The sequence below is a fragment of the Lycium ferocissimum genome, chromosome 6 (assembly GCF_029784015.1).
Source record: "Lycium ferocissimum isolate CSIRO_LF1 chromosome 6, AGI_CSIRO_Lferr_CH_V1, whole genome shotgun sequence".
In the NCBI taxonomy this organism is placed as follows: Eukaryota; Viridiplantae; Streptophyta; class Magnoliopsida; order Solanales; family Solanaceae; genus Lycium; species Lycium ferocissimum.
In genome coordinates, this window is record NC_081347.1 from 23,604,139 (window position 1) to 23,627,859 (window position 23,721).

Genomic DNA, 23,721 nt, shown 5'->3' on the forward strand with positions numbered 1-23,721 from the left:
CTCGCAAACTCTGGGTATTTCCTTTGAAGTCCAAGGATCAAATACTTAATGTGTTCAAGACTTTTCAAGCCTTGGTTTAGAGACACAGACAGAAGAAGAAACTAAATGCATCCGCTTCGACAATGGTGGTGAATACATTGGTCCCTTTTGATAATTATTGTAGAGAAAGGTGGTATTCGGGCATCAAAAAACTCCTCCAAAGACTCCTGTTAAATGGTCTAGCAAAAAGGATGAACGAACTCTAGTTGAGAGGGTTAGATGTTTGCTTTCGATGCTGTTGCCGATTCATTTTGGGCGAAGCACTTAATACCGTCGCTTATGTTATCAATTTATCTCCTACCGTTGCTTTGGACGGTGATGTCCCATGACGAGAGTTTGGTTTGGTAAGGATGTCTCTTATGCTCATCCGGAGTCTTCGGGTGTAAGGCCTTTGTGCATGTTCCTAAGGATGAGAGGTCAAATTTGAAGTTAAAACTAGGCAGCAGTGTATCTTCATTGGTTCGTCAAGACGAATTTGGCTATCGTTTCTACATCCAGCCGAGAAGAAACTTGTTAGAAGCCGTGATGTTGTGTTCTTTGAAGACACTTACAATGAAGATTTTGGCAAAGCCGAGAAGGTTGATTCTCGAGTAATAAGAGCTTAGTTGATGTTGACCCGCTCCGTGACTATTGCACTCGAAGAAAATCTTCAAAATAATGAAGATCAAGTTGATAATGAAGATAGTGATCATGTTCAAAATGACCAAAGATGATGTTGTTGACGTCTCAGTTGAAGATGACGTAGGGTCAGCCAAAGAAATCCGGGGCATTGATGTTCCGTAGAGTTCTCTCGAAGATCTATTAGAGAGAAAGTACCCTTCATCTCATTATTCTCCCAATGAGTTTGTACTCTTGACTGATGGGGGAGAACTTGAAAGTTTTGATGAGGCCTTTTGAAGAAAACCATGCGGGCTTGGCCCAAAGCGGACAATATCACATCATGTTGAGAGTATCTTTAGACCGTTTAGCCCAACAACTGGTATCAGAGCCAATGGTTTGGCGGGATGAGTATGAAGATGGCGGAGTGTGGCGTAGGGCCCGCTAGTGCCTTTGCTCACTACATGGGCCGATTTACGACCTTGGCACCGTAGCTTTGAAGACACATTCCACGTCTTTGGGCTGGGTAAGCCAGACCGTAAATACTCTGACAATGTGGATGGCACGCAGATATGTTGAATCTCTGACCCGTTTTTGATAATGAGCCACGTGGAACTTAGTTCGAGCGGGAGATTGTTGGGTGTGCGAACAAAGTACCACATTGGTAGCTGCAAAGAAAAAGGAGCTACTTATAAGAGTTGGATACTCTTAATGATGTGAGGCCTTTTAGGGGAAAAGTGCGGGCTTGGCCCAAAGCGGACAATATCACATCATGTTAAGAGTATCTTTGGACCGTCTAGCCCAACAACCGGGTATCGCAGCCAACGGTTTGGCGTGACGAGTATGAAGACGGCGGAGGTGGCATGGGGGATGGCTTAGTGCCTTTGCCCGTATATGGGCCGGTTTACGACCTTTACCCGTAGCTTTGAAGACTCATTCACAGCCTTTGGGCTTGGGTGACCGTAAATACTCTGACAATGTGGATGGCACGCAGATATGTTGAATCTCTTACCCGTGGTATGATAATGAGCCATGTGGAACTTAGTTCGAGGGGGAGATTGTTAGGTGTGCGAACAAAGTACCACATTGGTAGCTAAAAAGAAAAAGGAGCTACTTATAAGGAGTTGGATACTCTTAATGATGTGAGGCCTTTTGGAGAAAACCGTGCGGGCTTGGCCCAAAACGAATAATATCACATCATGTTGAGAGTATCTTTGGACCCTTTAGCCCAGCAAGCTTCCCATCTTAGTGGTAGGAAGCACTTGGCAAAGCTTCAAGAAACAATGAGTTTTACTGGTGGAACGTGGGCTTCGGATTATGCAAATATGCAATTTGACCAGGGTATTTGAAGGTGTTAGGTCTAATTTAGGGGACGTGCTGTTGAAGCAACTTTGTTCTATTATCCATATTGAAATTAAGTTGTTTAATCACTGGGAAGGAAAAACGAGGAAAAGTTTATGTATACTCAGTCGGTAAGAGCAATCAGAGCTTCTAATTTTAACTTGGCTTTTTGTTTCTTCATGTTTGTTTTATATAGTTGTCCTTTCTGCTAATTTTACCGGCTATAGAGGCTCTGCTGCATCATTAAATGTGGACTTTATTATTTATAGTACGAAATGAAGAGCTTAAAGTACATAAAGAAGTAAAGCACAAATAATAATATAATACTTAAAATCCGATAATAATAAGAAGTGTTTATTTCATTTTGCTCCCCTGAATTTTGCTAAGTTAACCGCAACACCCTCCTAGAAGCACAAGTAGGCTGCTAGCAACTCATGTTACATAATATCTACATGCCACAACTTTAAAAACATATCCATTTTTGGCCCATGCTTAAAAAGAGAAGAAGAGAAATGGACATAAATAACCAGCACACCAACATAATAGCCCGCAAAGATATATTTATTAGTCGTATATTAATATATAATATACATAAAATATACATTTTTGATACATAATAGTGTATATTTTTTGTATATTTGGCTAGAAAATGTAATTATTTTTTACTGACCCACTAAATGTGAAACTTACCCACCCCACCCCCACCCCCCAAAAAAAAGGCAGCCATGATGTACCATATCTACATGACACCACTTCTAAAAACTTATTTTCTGACCTGCTTTATAAAAAAACATTATGGGCGGGATATTGGCATTAGATTGGGTCAAAAAATGATTTTTCAGTGATTTCACGTAGATATTATGTTAAGTGAGTTATTGACGTAACTAAATTGGTAAGTTGACTACATACAAGTAACACGTGGCAGCCTACTTGCATTTTTTAGGATCATATAGTTTTTTTCGGTGTTTATTATTTTCTGTAATTGAAGGAAAATACAACAATCTAAGAACACACAGTGCTCCCCAAGATTCTCCAATATTAATGTAATCACATGTTTATAGAACACGAACTACATTGAAATATCCACAGTCTATGACGTACCTGAGTTACAGAGAAGAAGAATGCTCCAACGAACAATTAGGAATCTTTCGCAGAAGTTCTTCCCCACAATGAAGAATAGAGTTTTTCTAGAGAAAGAGAGAAAGTATCTTTTTCCGTGTCTCAACAAAAGTAGCTTTTTGAGAAGTGAGAAGTTTCTAACACTAGGACTTCTTTTATCTTCCTGAAGTGACACAACTATTCACGGACTTTTCCAATAGTTGTGTCCTTTCTCCTTTATTGATTTATTATTAATACTATAATAAATATATTACATGTATATATTTATATATTTGGATATGGATTAGGGTTGACCCTCATGGGTGACCAAATCCAATTTTCAACATCTCCAACTCACACATGGTGGGTCAACTCTCATTCCTATTCTGTAACTTTCATACATAATGACTAGATCGCGTGACCAGTGCATACTTCGAGAGCTTCATTGCTATACATCTGTTAGGAATATCTATTTAATGGAGCTTGGAGTAGATTGTTGTATGCAATACCCTAGATCATTTATCACATTCACATCTCAACATCTCTTTTGTCACAACTTGAGTTCATCATTATGTTCTTGTCTCAAAGACAAACATAAAGGGTCGACCAATGAACATAATTAATGTGATAATACTCTATGATCTTCCTCATCTCATGAATCTCTCAATCTCAATTTGATATGCTTTTCTAGAAATATTCTCTTTTGGACCGAATCATCCATGATCTCTTGGGAACACCCTAAGATAGCAAACATCAAACTGAATCTCAAGAAATTGGTCAAAGTCATGAGGGTACAAGCAGAAAATTACTCACAACTTTCAATGCTTCACACGATAACAAGTAGAGATTAAACTTGTATCGCCTTAGGTCACTAATGCATACGTGGTATGAATCACATACCGCAGTATTTACTCCTTATTCGTGGAGCGTATGTCTTTTGACAAATTAAAATACTGTGCAGATGCTACTCCAGACAACTCATGTCTAAATTTGAGTTCACAAATCTACTCATACATTTTATCCATCAGAACTCACATCTGGCATTAAGACAGACTATCACATTTTAATCATATTTATGATTAAACAAAAAACAAACGACATTCTTATTATAAACTTCAAGCTCTCTTTTATCATCACTTCTGACAATAATTGGTTTATAATTGTCTCATCTCTATCTGTCACCAGACAATAGAGGCGATTGCCCATGTGAATAGGCCAATCTTTTTGTCTGTCCGACATACTTACATTTGGAATTTGTGTTCTAAACATAAAAACTCATCTTATGTATATGAAACAACAATGGCAAATAATTTAGGCATCAACTAGCATTTACCACAAAATGTAGTTTTTATGTGAACATGATCCACATAAATTAGGATTTGTAAATACATTATCACTATGTAAACCCAACAATATCATGTCTTTCATAAGTAACCAATGCTATGGGTTTTGTAATAGGTCTTCTACTAAGTAATGCCTATAGATGTACTTCTTGTACACTTATCTATGTACAACTATGTCTCTGACACAAAATGACACTTAATATCAATATACTTTATATTCTCAATAGCAAGAAGAACATACTCAGATTTAGATTTTCTCTCATCTAAATCTTCTTCTCAATTCCTTGACAAGATAAAGGAATACCTATTGAGCCTTCAAAATACCTTTGTACCATCTTAACTATATTCCAGTATTATTGTCTAGTGGAGTATGAGGACACATCCTCCCACTCGAAATTTCACCTCTAGAAATAGAAATAGAAATAATTATGGATCGAAAACACATGACGCTTCAAGCGTTATGCTTGAGTTTGAGAACCCTTTGTTCCCAATAGCTTTAAGATCCATAATCTCAATCAACTCCTACATATGTTTGTGTGTGTGTGCACGCGCGGTTCTTTTCATCACGTAGAGTAACTATATATGCTTTCCCTTCAATCTCAATCGATGAGAGAGAATACAAGGACGACTCGTGTGTCGAGGTTGAGATGGACAAACTATTATCAATTAATTAGTTAATCCCACTAGGACCAACAATATTAAATGAATCCTCTTTTCATGATATCTTGGTGTGATAGGAACATATCCATAATCACCAACTAACTCCACCCAAATTCGTTCGAGTATACAACGCAAGCGATTCGGTCAGTAGTTTCATAAAGAAACAAGTCACGACCTATCCCACCTTGCTTAGTAAAACACATTCTCTAAGAATAGAACATCACGTGATTCAAATTTAGTTATGATGCCACCATTGTTCACATATGAACAACTTAAACCTTGGACTATGATAGAAAGATAAGCTTCCTTTCCCTTGGAACTAATTCCATGTGAGCAAAATGGATTATGAATAAAAGCATCACAAATCAAAAAGTTCACAAAAACTCAAATAAGATATTGTTTTCCGCTACACATATGGAACAATATTACATAACTTAAACGCAATTTCATTTGTTTGAATCATAGATGTCGGATGGAATAAATTGCAATGGAGCATTGGCGCATTAACTTTTCCAAATGGTTTTCTATTTAACTTTTTAGCTTAGACAATATTAATAAGTAGACACATCTATTTTATCTATAGCACCAAGTAAACCTCGTTTGGCTAAGCAATTCTTTTGTTGTTAACCACTAAGGTCAAGTCTAGCATGCCGTATATTTGCATCAACACTTGACACAAATAAGCACAAATAAATATTCTTACTGGAATTATAAATAATATTTAGTATGCCAAAGCCATCATAGGAATGAGCAACACCACATGTGACAAAATACAAACAAGATAATATTATGAGGCATCATAAATACATCTAAAGCCTTAAGAGCCTTTTGCACTTCTAAGACATACTGGATATTACATCACCGTTGAACTTTTCACTTATTTTAAGCTCGGAGACTAATATACTCGTAGCAGTTGACTTATTGATAACAACGTATAAACTATTTAAGACATATATGTACATTTTAGAGCCTAATTCATATACATACAAATCCTTAAAATAATTAACTATATTAAAATTTATCTCGCATTAGATCTGGAGTCGAAAGTTCACTATGTTCCCAATCATCATCTAAATTCTAATGTTCAATGAATCTAACATAATCAATTATTTAAGGAACACTTGTCTTAAATTACTGAAATTCAAGATCAATTAAGTAGAAATTCTATAACAAATACAAAAAAAATCAACATGAATTGTGACACAGAACATCCAATATTTAATTCATGCAAATACATGTACTTAGAAGAATATAATGTCACAATTACAATTACATGAATTTAGCACACCATGACTTTTCTTTATACAACACATATAGAAAGAAAAATAGGAACCAACCACAACAATATATACACACATGTATATATGTTAATATTCATATATGCACTCTTGCGCATATTAAATGGCTATTGTAATTTTTTTACTATAACAGTTTTATATATCATGTGGTTCAACTCTCAATATTAGTAACACACCCGGTATCATAAGTTTGAGAACTGCTTCTCAATGCACTGCTAAATTATACTGATCATTCGCTAATGTCATCATTATGGCTTCTATAATCCGCTTTCGCATTATAAGGTGGATACTACATCAACCAAAAAAATAGCATGACCAAAACATAAAGTATCTCAAATGGATCCTAAACCACCGTAGTACTTTCTTCACAGTGTGGAATTTTGAATAAATAAGATCCAACCACTCATTTTATTTCAACAATTAATCCAATGCTACATAGCTACTGATGCATTTTTTACTACTCTTCAAAGAAGTGCTATTGGATCAAAAGCAAGAAGAGATAAGCCTCTACATCACATGGACTATATTTGACAAAGAAAATTCTCTGCTATTTTCACTGAGTGACCACAAATTTGACACGAAGAAATTACTATCTCTTTAAAAGGAGGACACAAAAAAAAATTAAAAAAAAAATAATAATAATAATAAAAAAAAAAAAATATATATATATATATATATATATATATATATATATATAGCAGAGAGTATAACTTTTCTACTCCTTTTTCAGCAATGAGAATATTGCAAGTATTAACTTTTCTATTCCTTGTTTACACGTGATCAAGAAAGAAAACGTAACAGACTTAGTATTGGTCAAAGAATTGCATATTCTATTCAATAATTGAATCCTTCAAAACCCTTCTCTTTTCCTTTTGTTTGATTCAAGAAAATGGAGACCACAAGGAACTTTCTGATCAAATCACTATGGTCCTCCTATCATGTTTTGGTTAAAAACTTCTTCCCTTTTAAAAAAAATAAATACCTTTTGCATTCAATGGTTCGCTATTGATTTTTACAAACCAATACACAAATTGGTGAATTTAAATTCTCAATTACTATTCATCTTTACCCCAAAAGAAAAAAAACTATTCCACATTTAGAAACTCTTTCCAAATTTTTTGCGGGGACAATGATATAACAAATCAATCTTTTGTTTGTGAAATAACACACATAAGCACATAAGTAAAACAATAGTCCTTTTTGACTCCAGACAATATGCCGCAAAGCAACAGTAAGTGATCCGAAGTATTTCTATTATATAATATTATTTTCCCATGAGGAACAATTAAACTAAGAAACAAATTAAAACCTTAGGCTCTGATGCCAATTCAGGAAAATACAATAATCTAAGAACACACAATTCTCCCCAAGATTCTCCAATATTTGTTTAACTAGTCGTCAATGTAATCACATATTTATAGAACACGAACTACATTGACATATCCACAGTTTATGACGAACCTGAGTTACAGAGAAGAAGAATGATATTTGGCACAAATATCTAAGTTTCGTGTCGCTTTCCCTCTAAATCTTAGTACTTTACTTTCCAACTTGAGAATAAAGTCGTTTTTATCCAGCCTTATGTCGTTATGTTTTTGTGAATAGGTGCAACGCAACCATTTGGAGGAGAACTAAGCAATTTTGGTGGACTTTTGGAAGCTTTAGCATCTGAACGTGGTGACGTGAGAAGCAAAAACAGTAGAAAAGAAATAACGAACTAAAGTGTCCGCTTTTCATCCGCATCGCGTGAAGAAAGAGAGAAAAACAAGTTTCTGATCAAATGCACAATCAGGCTTTTTATCCGCATCGCATGAAGAAAGCGAGAAAAACAAGTTTCTGACCAAATTCACCATCAGGCTTTCCTTCCGCATCGCGGAAGAAAAGTGCATGGACGGTCACGCGATCCTTCCGCATTGCGGAAAGAAAGCAAGGCTTCGCGCAGCTTTCCCGTTTCAATCGGGATTAGGTCAGCTTATTTTAGATTTTAACCTAGACTATAAATAGACATTTTATTAGTTGTAAACAATGGTGTTGGGATTATTCTAAGACTTGTAAGCTGCCGCTTTACCTTCTCTCTCTAGGTTTATTTTATTTTCATCTTTTTAATCCTAGTTTCTTCATGAATTTTTGTTGTCCATCTAGAATCATGAATAGCTAAACTTCTTAATTCTAGGGTTGTGGAAAAAGGCGTGATAGTTGGTTTGACGACAATTTCTCGATTAAATTTTCGTATTTTGGGTTGCTTATTTATTCTTGTGCCTAATTGTTTGATTATTTGGCCAATAGTTAGACACTATGTGTGGTGCGTGAATTGGACTTGAGAGAGGAAATTCACGTACGTAATAAGAATAAATAGAGTTGGTTCGATATTATCGTTTCATTATTGAGGATAGTGATGTGCCGGGAAATTATGGCACATCTAAGGCCTTTTTACGAGAAGTTTTACTTGTTTTTAAGCAAGTCAGTGGCAATTTAATGTGTTTTTAGTATCTTTCAGGTAATGGAACAATTTTGGATGAAAACAGTCAAAAGTGCAGATGTTGGCCGTAAACTCAATATACGGACCGTAATCTCAAATACAGGTCGTATTCCATGGGCGTATTTAAAGATAAGCAGAACAGAAAGGCATGCTAAGAAGATGGTGAATACAAACAACTTTTACGGACCGTATTCCACTTTACGGTCCGTATTTCAAAGCGTATTTAATCATTGAGAAAGTTAGCAGAAGGTTGAAGTTTTGCAAGTTGAAAGACGATCAGGCAGAAGACGGACAGTAAATCAAAATACGGTCCGTATTTCAGGAGGCTGCAAGTGCTCATGTCTTGAAGGAAACCTTGGGCGTAAATTGGTTTACGGTCCGTATTTCGTATCGACGGGGACCATAGTGTAAATCTGTAACTTTAACATTTTCAGAACCTATAAATAGTCATTGTAGGGTTTTATTTGTTATCAGTTATCATATTTTGACTTTTGGCTTAGAACATCAAATACTCTCTTGGTTTTGAGGATTCATTACATCAATTCAAGTATTATAAATTCCTCTTTTCTTCCAAAGTAAGCAATTATGAATTCTTCAATTTCTTATTTCTTGTTCTTTGTCACAAGTAGCTAAATTCCCTTACTAGGGTTGTGAACCCAATGATGAGTGTTTTGTGATTGGGTTTGTGATTGATATATGCATAATGGATTGTTAGGCTTTATTTATTCTTCATTCTTCATTCATAATTAATGGTTGCAAACATTGATTAAAGCCATAAACCCTAATTAGTTTGGGAAAACAATTAGGGTTGGTAAGAATAGATAACAAGAACTCAACGCTTTAAACTTTGTTTAATAAATTCACTTAGGAATAAGAAGAATTTACTTGGCATAGTTAACCGTTCTTCATATCACTTACTTATATTTGGGAAAATCATAGAAAGAAATAATCTTTATTTATTGGGAAATAGTAGAGATTCACATAGAGGTTAAGTGCATTCATATAGCAATCCATTAGAAGTATATCAAGATCAATACCCATGATCATACACCTCATCTAAAGGGGACACAACCTTGGTTTCTTTTATCCTAAATTACACATTCAAAGCAATTAGTTAGCCATTAGTCCTAAACAACCAACTTTTACCAAAATCATCAAATTAAGACATTAGACCTATATTAAACATCCTACGACTTTAGTAACATTTTCACAATATATTCCCTGTGGGATTCGACCCCAACCTCGTTGGGTTACTATATTTGACAACGTCCGCGTTATACCATTAATAGGTGTAATTTGAGCGTATCAAATTTTGGCGCCGTTGCCGGGGAATGCAGTTTTGAAATTACTAAATAGTGTTTGCTTTGATTGAAGTCTTCTGCTAATTCCATCACACCTTCTTTGCTATTCCTTGTAAACTAGGTGAACATGAATCAGAATCAGCAAAACCAAGGGAGCTACAACAACAGCAACAATTTTGGGAATAAGAGTTCAAATCCTTATATACCACCGAAAGGGCAATCAACAGAGCAAGGTAGTTCGAAGGTTGAAGCAATGCTTGAGAAGATTCTGGAAAATCAATCTTAGTCTAAGAGGACTTTATCTGGGTTGACAGAGACAGTGAGTTCCCATACAGCAGCTATTCAGAAGCTCGAGTCACAGATGCAAGATATTTCTAGAGAGCAGCACCCTCCTAAAAAGGGAGGACTTCCGAGTGACACTGTTCCTAATCCAAAGAGCCGATAGATGAAGAGGAAGAGGTGCAATCTGAAGCACCAATAATTGTTGATGAGAATCTTACTGACAAGAAGATTGTTGATATTCCAGAGACTTTGAAGGAACCTGATGACAAGAGCAAGCAATCTGTGAAAGGAGCTCTCCGCCCTTTGACTCAGCTTTTCAAATCCAAACCACCCTTTATACTTCTAATGGATTGCTATATGAATGCACTTAACCTCTGTGTGAATCTCTACTATTTTTCAATAAATAAAAATTATTTATTTCTATGATTTTCCCAAATATAAGAAAGTGATATGAAGAACGGTTAACTATGTCAAGTAAATTCTTCTTATTCCTAAGTGAATTTATTAAACAAAGTTTAAAGCTTTGAGTTCTTGTTATCTATTCTTACCAACCCTAATTGTTTTCCCAAACTAATTAGGGTTTATGGCTTTAATCAATGTTTGCAACCATTAATTATGAATGAAGAATGAAGAATAAATAAACCCTAACAATCCATTATGCATATATCAATCACAAACTCAATCACAAAACACCCATCATTGGGTTCACAACCCTAGTAAGGGAATTTAGCTACTCATGACAAAGAACAAGAAATACGAAATTGAAGAATTCATAATTGCTTACTTTGGAAGAAACGAGGAATTTATAATACTTGAATTGATGTAATGAATCTTCAAAACCAAGAGAGTATTTGATGTTCTAAGCCAAAAGTCAAAATATGATAACTGATAACAAATAAAACCCTACAATGGCTATTTATAGGTTCTGAAAACGTTAAAGTTACAGATTTACACTTTGGTCCGCATAGATACGAAATACGGTCCATAACACACAATACGGACCGTAAATCAGTTTACGCCCAAGGTTTCCTTCAAGACATGAGCACTTGTAGCCTCCTGAAATACGGACCGTATTTTGATTTACGGTCCGTCTTCTGCCTGATCGTCTTTCAACTTGCAAAACTTCAACTTTCTGCCAACTTTCTCAATGATTAAATACTCTTTGAAATATGGACTGTAAAGTGGAATACGGTCCGTAAAATTTCAACTTGCAAAACTTCAACTTTCTGCCAACTTTCTCAATGATTAAATACTCTTTGAAATATGGACTGTAAAGTGGAATACGGTCCGTAAAAGTTGTTCTTATTCACCATCTTCTCAGCATGCCTTTCTGTTCTGCTTATCTTTAAATACGCCCATGGAATACGGCCCGTATTTGAGATTACGGTCCGTATATTGAGTTTATGGCCAACTTCTGCACTTTTGACTGTTTTCATCCAAAATTGTTCCATTACCTGAAAAACACTAAAAACACATTAAATTGCCACTAACTTGCTTAGAAACAAGCAAAACTTCTCGTAAAAAGGCCTTGGATGTGCCATAATTTCCCGGCGCATCAGATAGAGATATACCCTTTAGCCCTACTTAGTTGAATACGAAAAAATAAATGTGTTCTTGTTACCCTTGGCGACCATAGGGATATAGGTGTTATAGTAGCATCTACAGGCTTATGAGTAGTTTGAGAGAATATCATAAAGTTACAGTTAACCCGTCAACTAGTAACCCAGGAAATAAGATAGGTAGAATTGTCAACAGATCAACTGGATTGTCAAAAGCCATGACCCTGAAACTTTCTCTCATTTGATAAACCTTATAGTTATCTTCACAATTGTCTCACTCACAAAAACACCCATACTCAATTGTTTACTTTTAGTTTTAGTTTAGTCACAACAAAACACTTTGATTATCATTTTCTTGAATAGTTATACGAAGTTTGAATTGGTTAAGCAGTATAAAATCTAAGTCTTTGTGGATAAGATATCTGGATTTAACAATTCTATGTTACTTGTACGACCGGTATACTTGCGTGTGCGTTTGGAAGCAACAAAGAATGCTCCAATGAACAATTAGGAATCTTCCACAGAAGTTCTTCGCCACAAAGAAGAAGAGAGCATGTTCAAAGAAAGAGAGAAAGTATCTTTTTCTGTCTCAACAGAAGTACGCTTTTTGAGAAGTGAGAAGTTCCTAACATTAGGACTTCTTTTATCTTCCTGAAGTGACACAACTATTCATGGACTTTTCCAATAGTTGTGTCCTTTCTCCTTTATTTATTATTAATACTATAATAAATATATTACATGTATATATTTATATATTTGGATATGGATTATATTTGATCCACATGGGTGACCAAATAAAATTTCCAACAGTAATACATAGGCATAATTGAGTTATTTTAGGGTCACAAAAAATAGTTTTTTTGACTTTGATTCAATAAATTGAAAGTTAAATAATTATATGTGAAATTAACTCTAATTTGAAGTTAGTACAACCTTGATATTAGTATAGGTAGACAAAGAATAGTTCACATCTATAACCACTTGCTTGTATTTGCCCTGTTAGCCAGGGAAAATGGACGTGTTTCAACTTGCTGTCTATGGGCCTCTTGACAATGAAGGAAGACTTCCAGCCAAGGTAAACTGGTGGAGCCGATGGAATGAGCTTGCATGTGTTGATAAATTGGTAAATTATGCCCATTCATTAAAGAAGAAAATTCTCAAATATGGTATATTGGAAGGAAAACGTACACAATATAGCAACAATTATCAACTAATGTAGCTGCTGCTTAAACAAAATGTACCAGTATATTCCTCAGAGAATTTCAAAGTCTTCATTTCCCTTTCAAGAATACTCTAATTTTGTATAGTTTGGAATAGACCAGGCAGGGGGTTGTTGGGACATGAAATTATCCCTCAATAACTTTATGGACGTAAAAGACTAAAAGTTGACCAAGACTTTAGACTGCTCTTTGGGAAGATGATAAGTGCCTTCCATAGGCATATACATTATTATATATATTCAGTTGTCTAACTATCTGATTAATATATTGTCTAACTATGGTTGTCTTGGCCTCTTTATCTGCTCTCAAATACCTTGTTTTCCTTCTTATCATAATCCCTTTAGTCACTTCGTTGTCCTTCAATTTTGATAGTTTTAGACCCAATGATCAGAATGTAACATATGAGAGAGATGCTTATCCAGCAAATGGTGCAATTCAACTCACCACAAACCAGCTCAATCATGCTATAAATGCGAGTATAGGTAAAGCCATATATTCGAAACCACTGCATCTCTAGGACAAGGCCTCTGGAAATCTCACAGATTTCAGTACACATTTCTCCTTTAGCATCAATTCACAGGGTAGAACAAGATATGGTGATGGTATTGCCTTCTTCCTTGCACCTGCAGGCTCAACAATTCCTGATAACACAACCAGAGGTGGAAGTCTTGGCCTTACAAGTAATACTCAGCGACTGAATACATCGGGTAATCATTTTGTTACTGTGGAGTTTGACACCTATCAGAACATCCAATATGACCCAATGGGTGATCATATAGGTATAGATATCAACTCTATGCCATCTGTTGTTAATGTGACCTGGTATAGTAGCATTCCAGATGGTAGGAGAACTGATGCCTGGATCAGCTATAATTCAAGCTCAAAAAATCTTAGTGTTGTCTTAATCGGTTTCCAACTTGAAGGGAATACCACAATCCACATCCCCCGTAACCTATCTTACAATCTTGACTCCGAAGGAATATTTGCCGAATGGGTCACTTTTGGCTTCACACAGTGAAGCAGACTTGTCTTTGCATTACAAAGCATCTATTCTTGGAATTTTACCTCTTCTTTAGATAATAATAACAACATGACAAATCCAGAGGTAGCCTTACCAAACACCAAGCTAAAGCATGCACCAAGCAAAACTAATTTAGGACTTATGGTCGGATTGATTTCTGATGGTTCTGTTTTGGTTGCAGTATGTATTTTGATGTTGTTTGTATATTGGAGAAAGAGGAAGGTGAGAGAAGATGAAGAGGAATTTATATTTGATGGTTCCATGACCGATGAATTTGAAAGAAGCACAGGACCAAAGAAGTTCTTGTACAGTGAGTTGACTAGATGTACAAAGAACTTTTCACAGGAAGAGATGCTTGGGCAAGGTGGGTTCGGGGGTGTTTATAAAGGATATCTTACAGAATCCAATTCCTATATTGCCGTTAAGAGGGTTTCAAGGGATTCCAAGCAAGGAGTAAAAGAGTATGCATCAGAAGTGAGGATCATTAGCCGGTTAAGACATAAACATTTGGTGCAACTCATCGGCTGGTGCCATGAGAAAATAGAGCTTCTACTTGTCTATGAGTTTATGCCTAATGGAAGCTTGGATACCCATCTTTTCAAGGGAAAAAGCCATTTGACATGGCCAATAAGATTCAAGATTGCTCAAGGCTTGGCCTCGGCGTTGCTATATCTACATGAAGAATGGGAACAATGCGTGGTGCATAGGGACATAAAGTCGAGCAATATTATGTTGGATTCCAATTTCAATGCCAAACTTGGGGACTTTGGGTTAGCTAGGCTGGTTGACCACGAAAAGGGATCCCAAACAACAGTTTTGGCAGGTACAAGGGGCTACATGGCCCCTGAATGTTTCATCACTGACAAAGCTAGCAAGGAAACAGATGTCTATAGCTTTGGTATTGTCGCATTAGAAATATCTTGTGGAAGGAAACCTATTGATCATGAAGCTGAAGAGCATCAAGTACACATTGTCGATTGGGTTTGGACACTTTATGGGATGGGAAATCTTTGTGAAGCAGTTGATCCTAAACTCTCATCAGATTTCAATGAACAGGAGATGGAGCATTTACTAATTGTTGGCTTATGGTGTGCTCATCCAGATAGCAAATGCAAGCCTTCTATTAGGAAAGCAGTTCATGTGCTTAATTTTGAAGCTCCATTGCCCACTCTCCCTCCAAATATGCCTGTGGCGACATATTTCTATCCATCACATGAATATCTACCAACTATTTCATTATCATCAACAAGTGAAACCAAAGGTACGGAGATCGCCTTTACCCAAATCCATCATTAAGTGAACAAAGACAACACTGATTCTTCAGATAACACAAAAGGTTTTTGTTGTTTCTCTTCTAATGAAGGGGATTGAATGGATCACATTTCCTGTAATTTCAGTTTTTCCATTAAACAGTGAAATTGCTATGCTTTTAAGGACAAGTTTCTAGTACTATTCAATTTCTAATTCCAATGTGTATTAGAAAGTGAATTTGAGGTGACAAGAAATCTCTGTCTTTCTCTGTTATTTTCCTAAATTTCTTTCTTTAAAAACCAACAAAACTACTGTGTAATATTCTTTATCAAAACGTTGATAGACACAACTAGTAGTTTAATTGCAGTTGTTGAGGAAGATTTTTCACTTTTGTAGCTATGTTCTGAGAATGGATGGAAACAAGGGACAAGTAAGGAACAAGATTGAGGATCCAATAAGCACTCCAAGTCTTTCCCTCTCAGTTAATGCAATTTATCTTATTAGAATTCTAGATTTAGCAGAGAATTACATGTAGCTGTAACCTTCAAGAATCAAGAATTTTGACTTGTTGAAACACAATGTTCTGATCATAGATTTATAAACAAATAAGCAGACTGTGACCTGCTTATTAGTTTAAGGAAACCACTAACTGAACTCAAACCCAAACCCAAACGACAGTAGTGATGTTAATTGAACCTTTTTAATTTTAGACGTTCTTTTCTTTAATTTCTGAGAGTAACACTCTTTTGTTTTTCTCCCTATGAATTTCTGATGTTATATCTGAGTTCCTGCATTGCTGCTGACTCCTTCCAAGTTCCAACTAGGCACTTTTGGTCCATTTTCTTGGTACTTGACTACAAGATATTTCGAATCTAATCAAAGCTTCAACATTTGCTTTTGTCTATCTTGATGGAGTTAAACTTTAGCCATCATTATCAGTTTTTGGGATTTTTTTGTTGTCACAAGTCTTGCAAAATTTCAGAAAATTAATAGCAGTAGTAAGAACAACATATCTTTTCTTGGGATGAACAATTAATTTATTACATGTTAATTATAGGGTCAAGTATATCATTTATTTCGGATTCATCATACTCTTGCTGTTTGTGAAGTTCAATCACATAGAGGTTACTCAAAAAAATACAGCTCTCTAGTTTTATTTATATGCTTATCTTTAAAAATGATTCAATATGTCCAGTTAGAACAATGTGAAAAGATACAAAATGGAAGTCCTTACATCAACTGTAAACTACTTTTTGCTTTTTGATTGGCGTCAGGACTGGACTGGATGGAGCAAGTCAATGTCAATCACTATCTCTTCTGTCTAGAATAAAGATCATAATTCTTTTTAAGTCCAGCCTTTTTTCACCTTGTTGCTAGTTCCTTTTCAATATATTGAATGGAGTAGTATTTTGATTCATCGTACCAAAACACATTTAAGACTAATAAAAGTCTTTATGTACGTAAGACTAAAAGTTGAGCAAGACTTGTAGACAACATTTAGTCTCTTTCTTTGGAAAGACAAGAAATGAAAATATCTGCCAAAGGCATATAGAAGATTATCTTCAGTTGTTTTAACAATCTGACAAACAATTTGTCCAACTATGGTTGTTTTAGCCTCTTTATCTGCTCTCAAATACCTTGTTTTCCCTCTAATCAATCCCCTTTGTCACTCCACTGTCCTTCAATTTTGATACTTTTAGACCCCACGATCCGAATGTAACATACGAGAGAGATGCCCATGTAGAAAATGGTGTAATTCAACTCATCACAAACCCATGCGATGGGGGTCTAAATGCAAGCATAGGTCGAGCCACATATTCGAAACAACTGCATCTCTGGGACAAAGCCTCTGGAAACCCACTTCTCCTTTGGAATAAACTCACAGGGCAAAATAGGTGGCTTTGGTCTTGCCTTCTTCCTTGCACCTGCAGGTTCAAGAATTCCAGAGAACACAACCATATTTAGCAGCCTTGGTCTTAAAAGTGATACTGAGCGACGGAATACATCGACTAATCGATTTGTCGCTATGGAGTTTGACACCTATCAGAACTTTTATGATCCACGAGGTGATCATGTAGGTATAAATATCAACTCTATGCAATCTGTTGTCAATGGAACCTGATTTAGTGGCATCCGAGACCGGATTAGTTATAATTCAACCTCAAAAAAAATTTATTGTTGTCTTCACTGGTTTCCAACTCCAAGGGGATACCACTGTTACTGTCCAGCAGAGCCTATTTTACAATCTCGATCTGAGCAAATACTTGCCTGAATGGGTCACTTTTGGCTTCACAGCTGGAGCAGGACGACAACTTTGCATTACACAGCATCTATTCTTGGAAATTTACCTCTTCTTTAGATAATAATGGCAACATAACAGATCCAAGGGTAGCCTCGCCAAAGCACGTGCCAAGCAAAAATAAGTTAGGACTTGTGGTTGGATTGGTTTCTGGTGGTTGTGTTTTTGTTGCAACATGTGTTTTGATGTTGTTTGCATATTGGAGAAAGAGGAAGGTGAGGTAAGATGAAGTTATCTTTGATGGTTCCATGACCGATGAATTTGAAAGAAGCAGAGGACCAAAGAAGTTCCAGTACAGTGAGTTGGCTAGATGTACAAATAACTTTGCACAGGGAGAGAAGCTCGGGGAGGGTGGATTTTGGGGTGGGGTGGGGTGGGGGTGGGGGATGTTTATAAAGGATATCTCAGAGATTCCAATTCATATATTCTTTGTCAAGAGGGTTTCAGGGGAGTCCAAGCAAGGATTAAGAGAATGCATTAGAAGTGAGGATCATTAGCCAGTTAAGACATAAACATTTGGTGCAACTCATCAGTTGGTGCCATGAGAAAAGAGAAATTCTACTTGTCTGTGAGTTTATGGCTAATGGAAGCTTGGATACCCATATTTTCAAGGGGAAAAACCATTTGATATGGCTGATAAGATTCAAGATTTCTCAAGGCTTGGCCTCGGCATTGCTATAGCTACATGAAGAATGGGAGCGACGTGTGGTGCGTAGGGACATAAAGTCGAGCAATATTATGTTGGATTCCAGTTTCAATGCCAAACTTGGGGATTTTGGCTTAGCTAGGCTGGTTGACCATGATAAGGGATCCCAAACAATAGTTTTGGCAGGCACGATGGCTTACATGGCTCCTGAATGTGTCACTACTGGCAAAGCTAGCAAGGAGACATACGTTTATAGCTTTGGTATTGTCGCGTTCGAAATCGCTTGTGGAAGGAAACCTATTGATCCTAAAGCTGAGGAGTATGATGTAAACATTGTTGATTCCATTTGGAGACTTTATAGGATGTGAAATCTTCGTGAAGAAGTTGATCCTAAACTCTCGTCAGAGTTCAATGAACAGGAGATGGAGCACTTGCTAATTGTTGGCTTATGGTGTGCTCATCCAGATAACAAAACTCTGCCTCGCGAATCCAAACCTCTGTCTTGCGAAATTCCTTTTTTTTTTCTTTTTTTTTTTTTTTACTGAGCTAAGGTTAGAACCAGAACATTTGGGTATTAGGCGAAAGGCAAAAATTAAAGACCACCAATTTGAGGGGTAAAAATTAAAAGTGCTTTTGAAGGGCAATCCGCACAAAAAAAAATGTATACAATCAGTATATACTGTATACATTTATATCCTACTAGCTAAATTTTGTAAAAACTAATGAGTGTGATTCTTTTTTAAAATAAGTAAAATTTTCACAAATAGCTACCTTTTAGCTGCTTCTATCAAGCTATAACTACAAGTTCATTATTTACATTTCGTAACTGGTTTTTCCTATATTTAGGTCTCGGACGCGTCACATAAATATAGCCAAAATACAGACTAAATACACGGAACTGTTGAGCAAATAACCCCTCTATTTAAGGAATTTTTTTTTTTTCAAACTAAACAGAAATCTGTTTTTAATGTTCCATAAATCACGCAAATCTCATTCTCTTCCATATCTAATCACATATCTCATTCAACATCTAATCATTCACATAAAATTTGAATTAAAAAACTCTCTTCAAATTTTTTCCCAAAATATAACTAAAAAAAAATCTCTTTTAATGTTCCATAAATCACGCAAAGCTTGATTTGTTCATCAACTGAATTGCATAGTGACAAGTTGAGATTGTCTCCTGATGCTATGACTATCGGTTTTGTGTTCGTTATTAAAAATATTCAATGAAATTAAATTACTAAAAATCAAAATGTTCGTTACAAAAAATATTAGTTATTGAGTGCAATAAGCTGATATTGAATATTATTTAGTAACTTTAATAAGATGGGAAAACTTGACTCCATAAAAAAACTTTAATCCCTAAGGGTGGCTTTTGATTCACTGTATTTTATATGTATTATGATTGTATTTTTGAGTGTATTCTAATTGATCCGTAAGATTTGAATCGTAATGAATATATTTACAATATATTTCACTTGTATTTTGTATGTATTTTAGAAGTATTAAAATTGTTTTTTAATTTTTGAAGTATATTGTACAGAAAGATGGATTTTATGGTTCAATAATGAATTCAAGTGTATCGTGAATATAAAGAGAAAATGCATAGAACTCTTCCTGGTTCATCAATAAAATATAGTGAAAACATGTAGGAAATACAAACTTGATATTGAAATGCACTTTGTAATTTTTTAGCAAAAGAATTATACAAGAAAAATATAAATGTAATAAAAATAATTCAAATCTACGATTAGACTATACAACAAGCGGGATCATTACCAAAATACATAAAACTTCTTCTAAAATATTCATAAAAATAATGTCGCAAACGGTTGATGTTATACATCAAAAAAAAGTTGAGAAAAAAAAACAACTTAAAACATAGACCTGTTTTGTCTACAAATCTACTCCTGAACATCTACTAAAATCACTGCATCATAATCAACGGTAGCCTTGACGGGTATTGGTGGTTGCTCGTTATCAATAAATGCATTCAGGGTTGCCTTGTCGATTTGCGTCGTATCTCATACGGAGAAACTTTGCATCAATTTAATTTGGAATGCGTCAAGATATACTGAAACTTTACATTAACAAAACATGAAAAAATAACAACATAACAAATTAACCACAATAAATAACAACACATTCAAGATATACTAAACATATACTATAAATATAATGCAAATATATCAATGTCAAATGCACTGTGGTTGTCACTACAACAGTGTGACTGTGCTGTAAAAATAAACTTCAAATACACTAAATATATACTACAAAATATACTTTGATAAAAAGTAAACACAAATTCAAAATCGCATAAATTTACAAGTAACAAATTAGGTAGAAAAAATATATAACACACAATTAAAAACACAAACTAATTGAAATAATAAAAAATACGACAAAAATATACTTAAAATGTACGCAAAATACAGATCTGGTGAATTGAAAACATAGGAATTAACTGAAGTTCAAAACACAAACTAATCGAAATAATAAAAAATATGACAAAAATATACTTAAAATGTACGCAAAATATAGATCTGGTGAATTGAAAAAACGGGAATTAACTGAAATTCATCGAAAAATACGATAAAAATATACTTAAAATGCAAGTAAAATACATATCTGGTGAAGTGAAAATAGGGTCATTAATAAGAAAAAATACCTCTTGGAGAACATGAACATTTTTACTCTTGTCCAATAACAAAAACTTCAGATCTGTATTCAAAAATTCCGGTGGCCAGCGACGGAGGGCATCTAGGAACAGTCATGAAGCTCACTGTCAGGAGCAAAAGGAATTTCATAACAAAGTCTGAAAACACCTACATAAATCAATTAACTAATGGTGGAATACGTTTTAGCCAAAAATAGAAAATCAGAAAACTTAATTAGCATGAAACTAACTTACGGGAGGGATGGAAAATCCATAATGAACTTTGTGAGCACCAACATAAATCACTTAACTAATCCCCGAAACCAGAAAATTGACTCTAGCATGGAAGTGATTAGTGAAGATCCATAACATACCTTACAGCAACAAAGAAAAAATACCTCTTGGAGAACATGAACATTTTTACTCTTGTCCAATAACAAAAACTTCAGATCTGTATTCAAAAATTCCGGTGGCCGGCGGCGGAGGGCATCTAAGAACAGTCATGGCGATTAAATGATTTGGTCTTATAATATTTTTGTTCAAATAGGTGGTCTTTGTAATTGCTACGATCCGACCATGCAATTGCTACGGATCGACCGGAAAAGAGAAGACGACTGACGCCGGTCAGATCACGGCGGAGAAAGACGCCGGAGAAAACGGTGGTCTAAAACGACATGAGGATGAATGATACATGGATCCCTCAAAACAAAAACAAAAAAACAAAAAAAAACCTTTAAACTTCCGAAAAGGGAAAGATGAAATATGTGGCTTAGTAAAGCCATAAAAAGAAACAAAGATGATGAGGGAGAACACAAAAATAACGAGAGAATCTTACATATTTTAGGAAATAGAGTTGAATTTTGGCGACAAAAGGTTGAAATTAATGAGCGCTAATACGAAAGTACAAAAAAGAAGTGAAAGAAATCAGAAACTGATTTGAAAAGCACGAAATTAGGGGAGATGGGAGTTAGAAACGTATATTTAGGAAAAGGGGAGAGAGAGAAAGTGTACAACTAAAAAATAGGGGTGTGGGGAGTGGTAAGTTAATTGGTAGAAAAGTGGATAGCTATAAGTTGTAAAAATATAATATTATAGCTACTAAACTTAATTATTAAAAAGTATAGTTATGTTCCATAAATATGTAACATAGTAAGCTATGCCAAGTAAAATTTACTTAAAATAATGGATCACTTCGGGCTTTTGGTTAGGGGTGTACATGGATCGGGTTGGTTCGGATTTTTTCAACACCAAACCAAACCAATTGCATCGAGTTTTTAAATTTATACACCCAACCAAATCAATAAAATTCGGGTTTTTCAACTTCGGGTTTTTTCGGATTATTCGGTTTTCTCGGATTTTTTGGGTTTTTTTCCCCAGAATAGTCTTGTTATAAAACATATCACTTATATTTCATATATTTCTTTAGTTATAGGAAGATGCAACTATATAATTAATGTGTTTCTTAAGAAAGCACACAAAATGTGAGAAGAGTGATGACATTGTATTAAAATATTCAACAAAAGCTAATAAAATCAGTTAAAATAAATATTGCTAATTAACAAGCCATAAAGAAAATGACCATAATCTAAAAATACTAAGTCATGCTAAAATAAGTACGGCTAATAAGTATTAATTACATGACAAAGAAAAAAAAACTTAAGTTATGTATTTTCACTCTCTAAATCAATTATGCAAAACTAAAGAATAGATATTAACATTATTGTCATTCCTAGTGGTAAATTGAATTTCTTTTATTAGCATTAGTGTTGAGTTGGTTTTGGTTTGGACTTTATTTGAGTTACTAACATCCATCGGATAGAAAACTTATTGACATCCAAATTCTAATTTCAAGCTTGAAAATATGATAATAGATTAAAAAAAAAAACTACGAAAAAATTTAAGAAATATTTATAAATTACATTATAAATAAATATTTTTATGTATAAGTATTATAAAAATTAAATACATGTAATGTGGGGTAGGTTTGGTTTGGTTCGGTTCGGTTTGACTTTTTTCAGTTAAAACCAAACCAAACCAATTATGGTCGGTTTTTTTTTCAACACCAAACCAAATCAAACCAAACCACCAGTCGGGTTTTTTTTTTCGGGTGGACTCAATTTATCGCTTTGGTGCGGTTTGTCGGTTTACTTTGTACACCCCTACTTTTGGTATTGTAAATCTCTCTTTTTACACACTATACATCATCCCAACAAAGCCCACAACAAAAAAAAGGTCAAATTTTTACCTATCTTAATAAATTTTAGTCTTTTTTTTTTGCGCGGATTGCCCGTCATTTGGGCTGGTCTTTAATTTTTACCCTTCAAATTAGTGGTCTTTAAGTTTTACCCCTCCTAACACCCCGAGGTTGTGGGTTCGAATCCCACCTCAATAAAAAATAAAAAAATAAAAAATCGCAAGGCAGACTTTGCAAAGGCAGAATTTTGCAAATCTGGCTAGCAAATTCTGCCTTTTGGGTCACACAAGCAGAATTTCTACCCATGCGAATTCTGCCTGCGCCATGTAAATTCTGCCTGAAGGCAGAATTTCTACCCGAAGAGCAAAATTTAAAGACCACCATTTTGAGGGGTAAAAATTAAAGATCACCCCAGCGAAGGGCAATCCTACAAA

At 35.1% G+C, this 23,721-nt stretch overlaps 2 pseudogenes; both read left to right on the top strand.

Moving 5' to 3' along the window:
* Positions 1-13,264: 13,264 nt before the first annotated feature.
* On the top strand, positions 13,265-16,174 carry LOC132059528 (L-type lectin-domain containing receptor kinase IX.1-like; annotated as a pseudogene).
* A 977-nt stretch (positions 16,175-17,151) lies between these two features.
* LOC132061220 (L-type lectin-domain containing receptor kinase IX.1-like) lies at positions 17,152-21,781 on the top strand (annotated as a pseudogene).
* Positions 21,782-23,721: the final 1,940 nt, after the last annotated feature.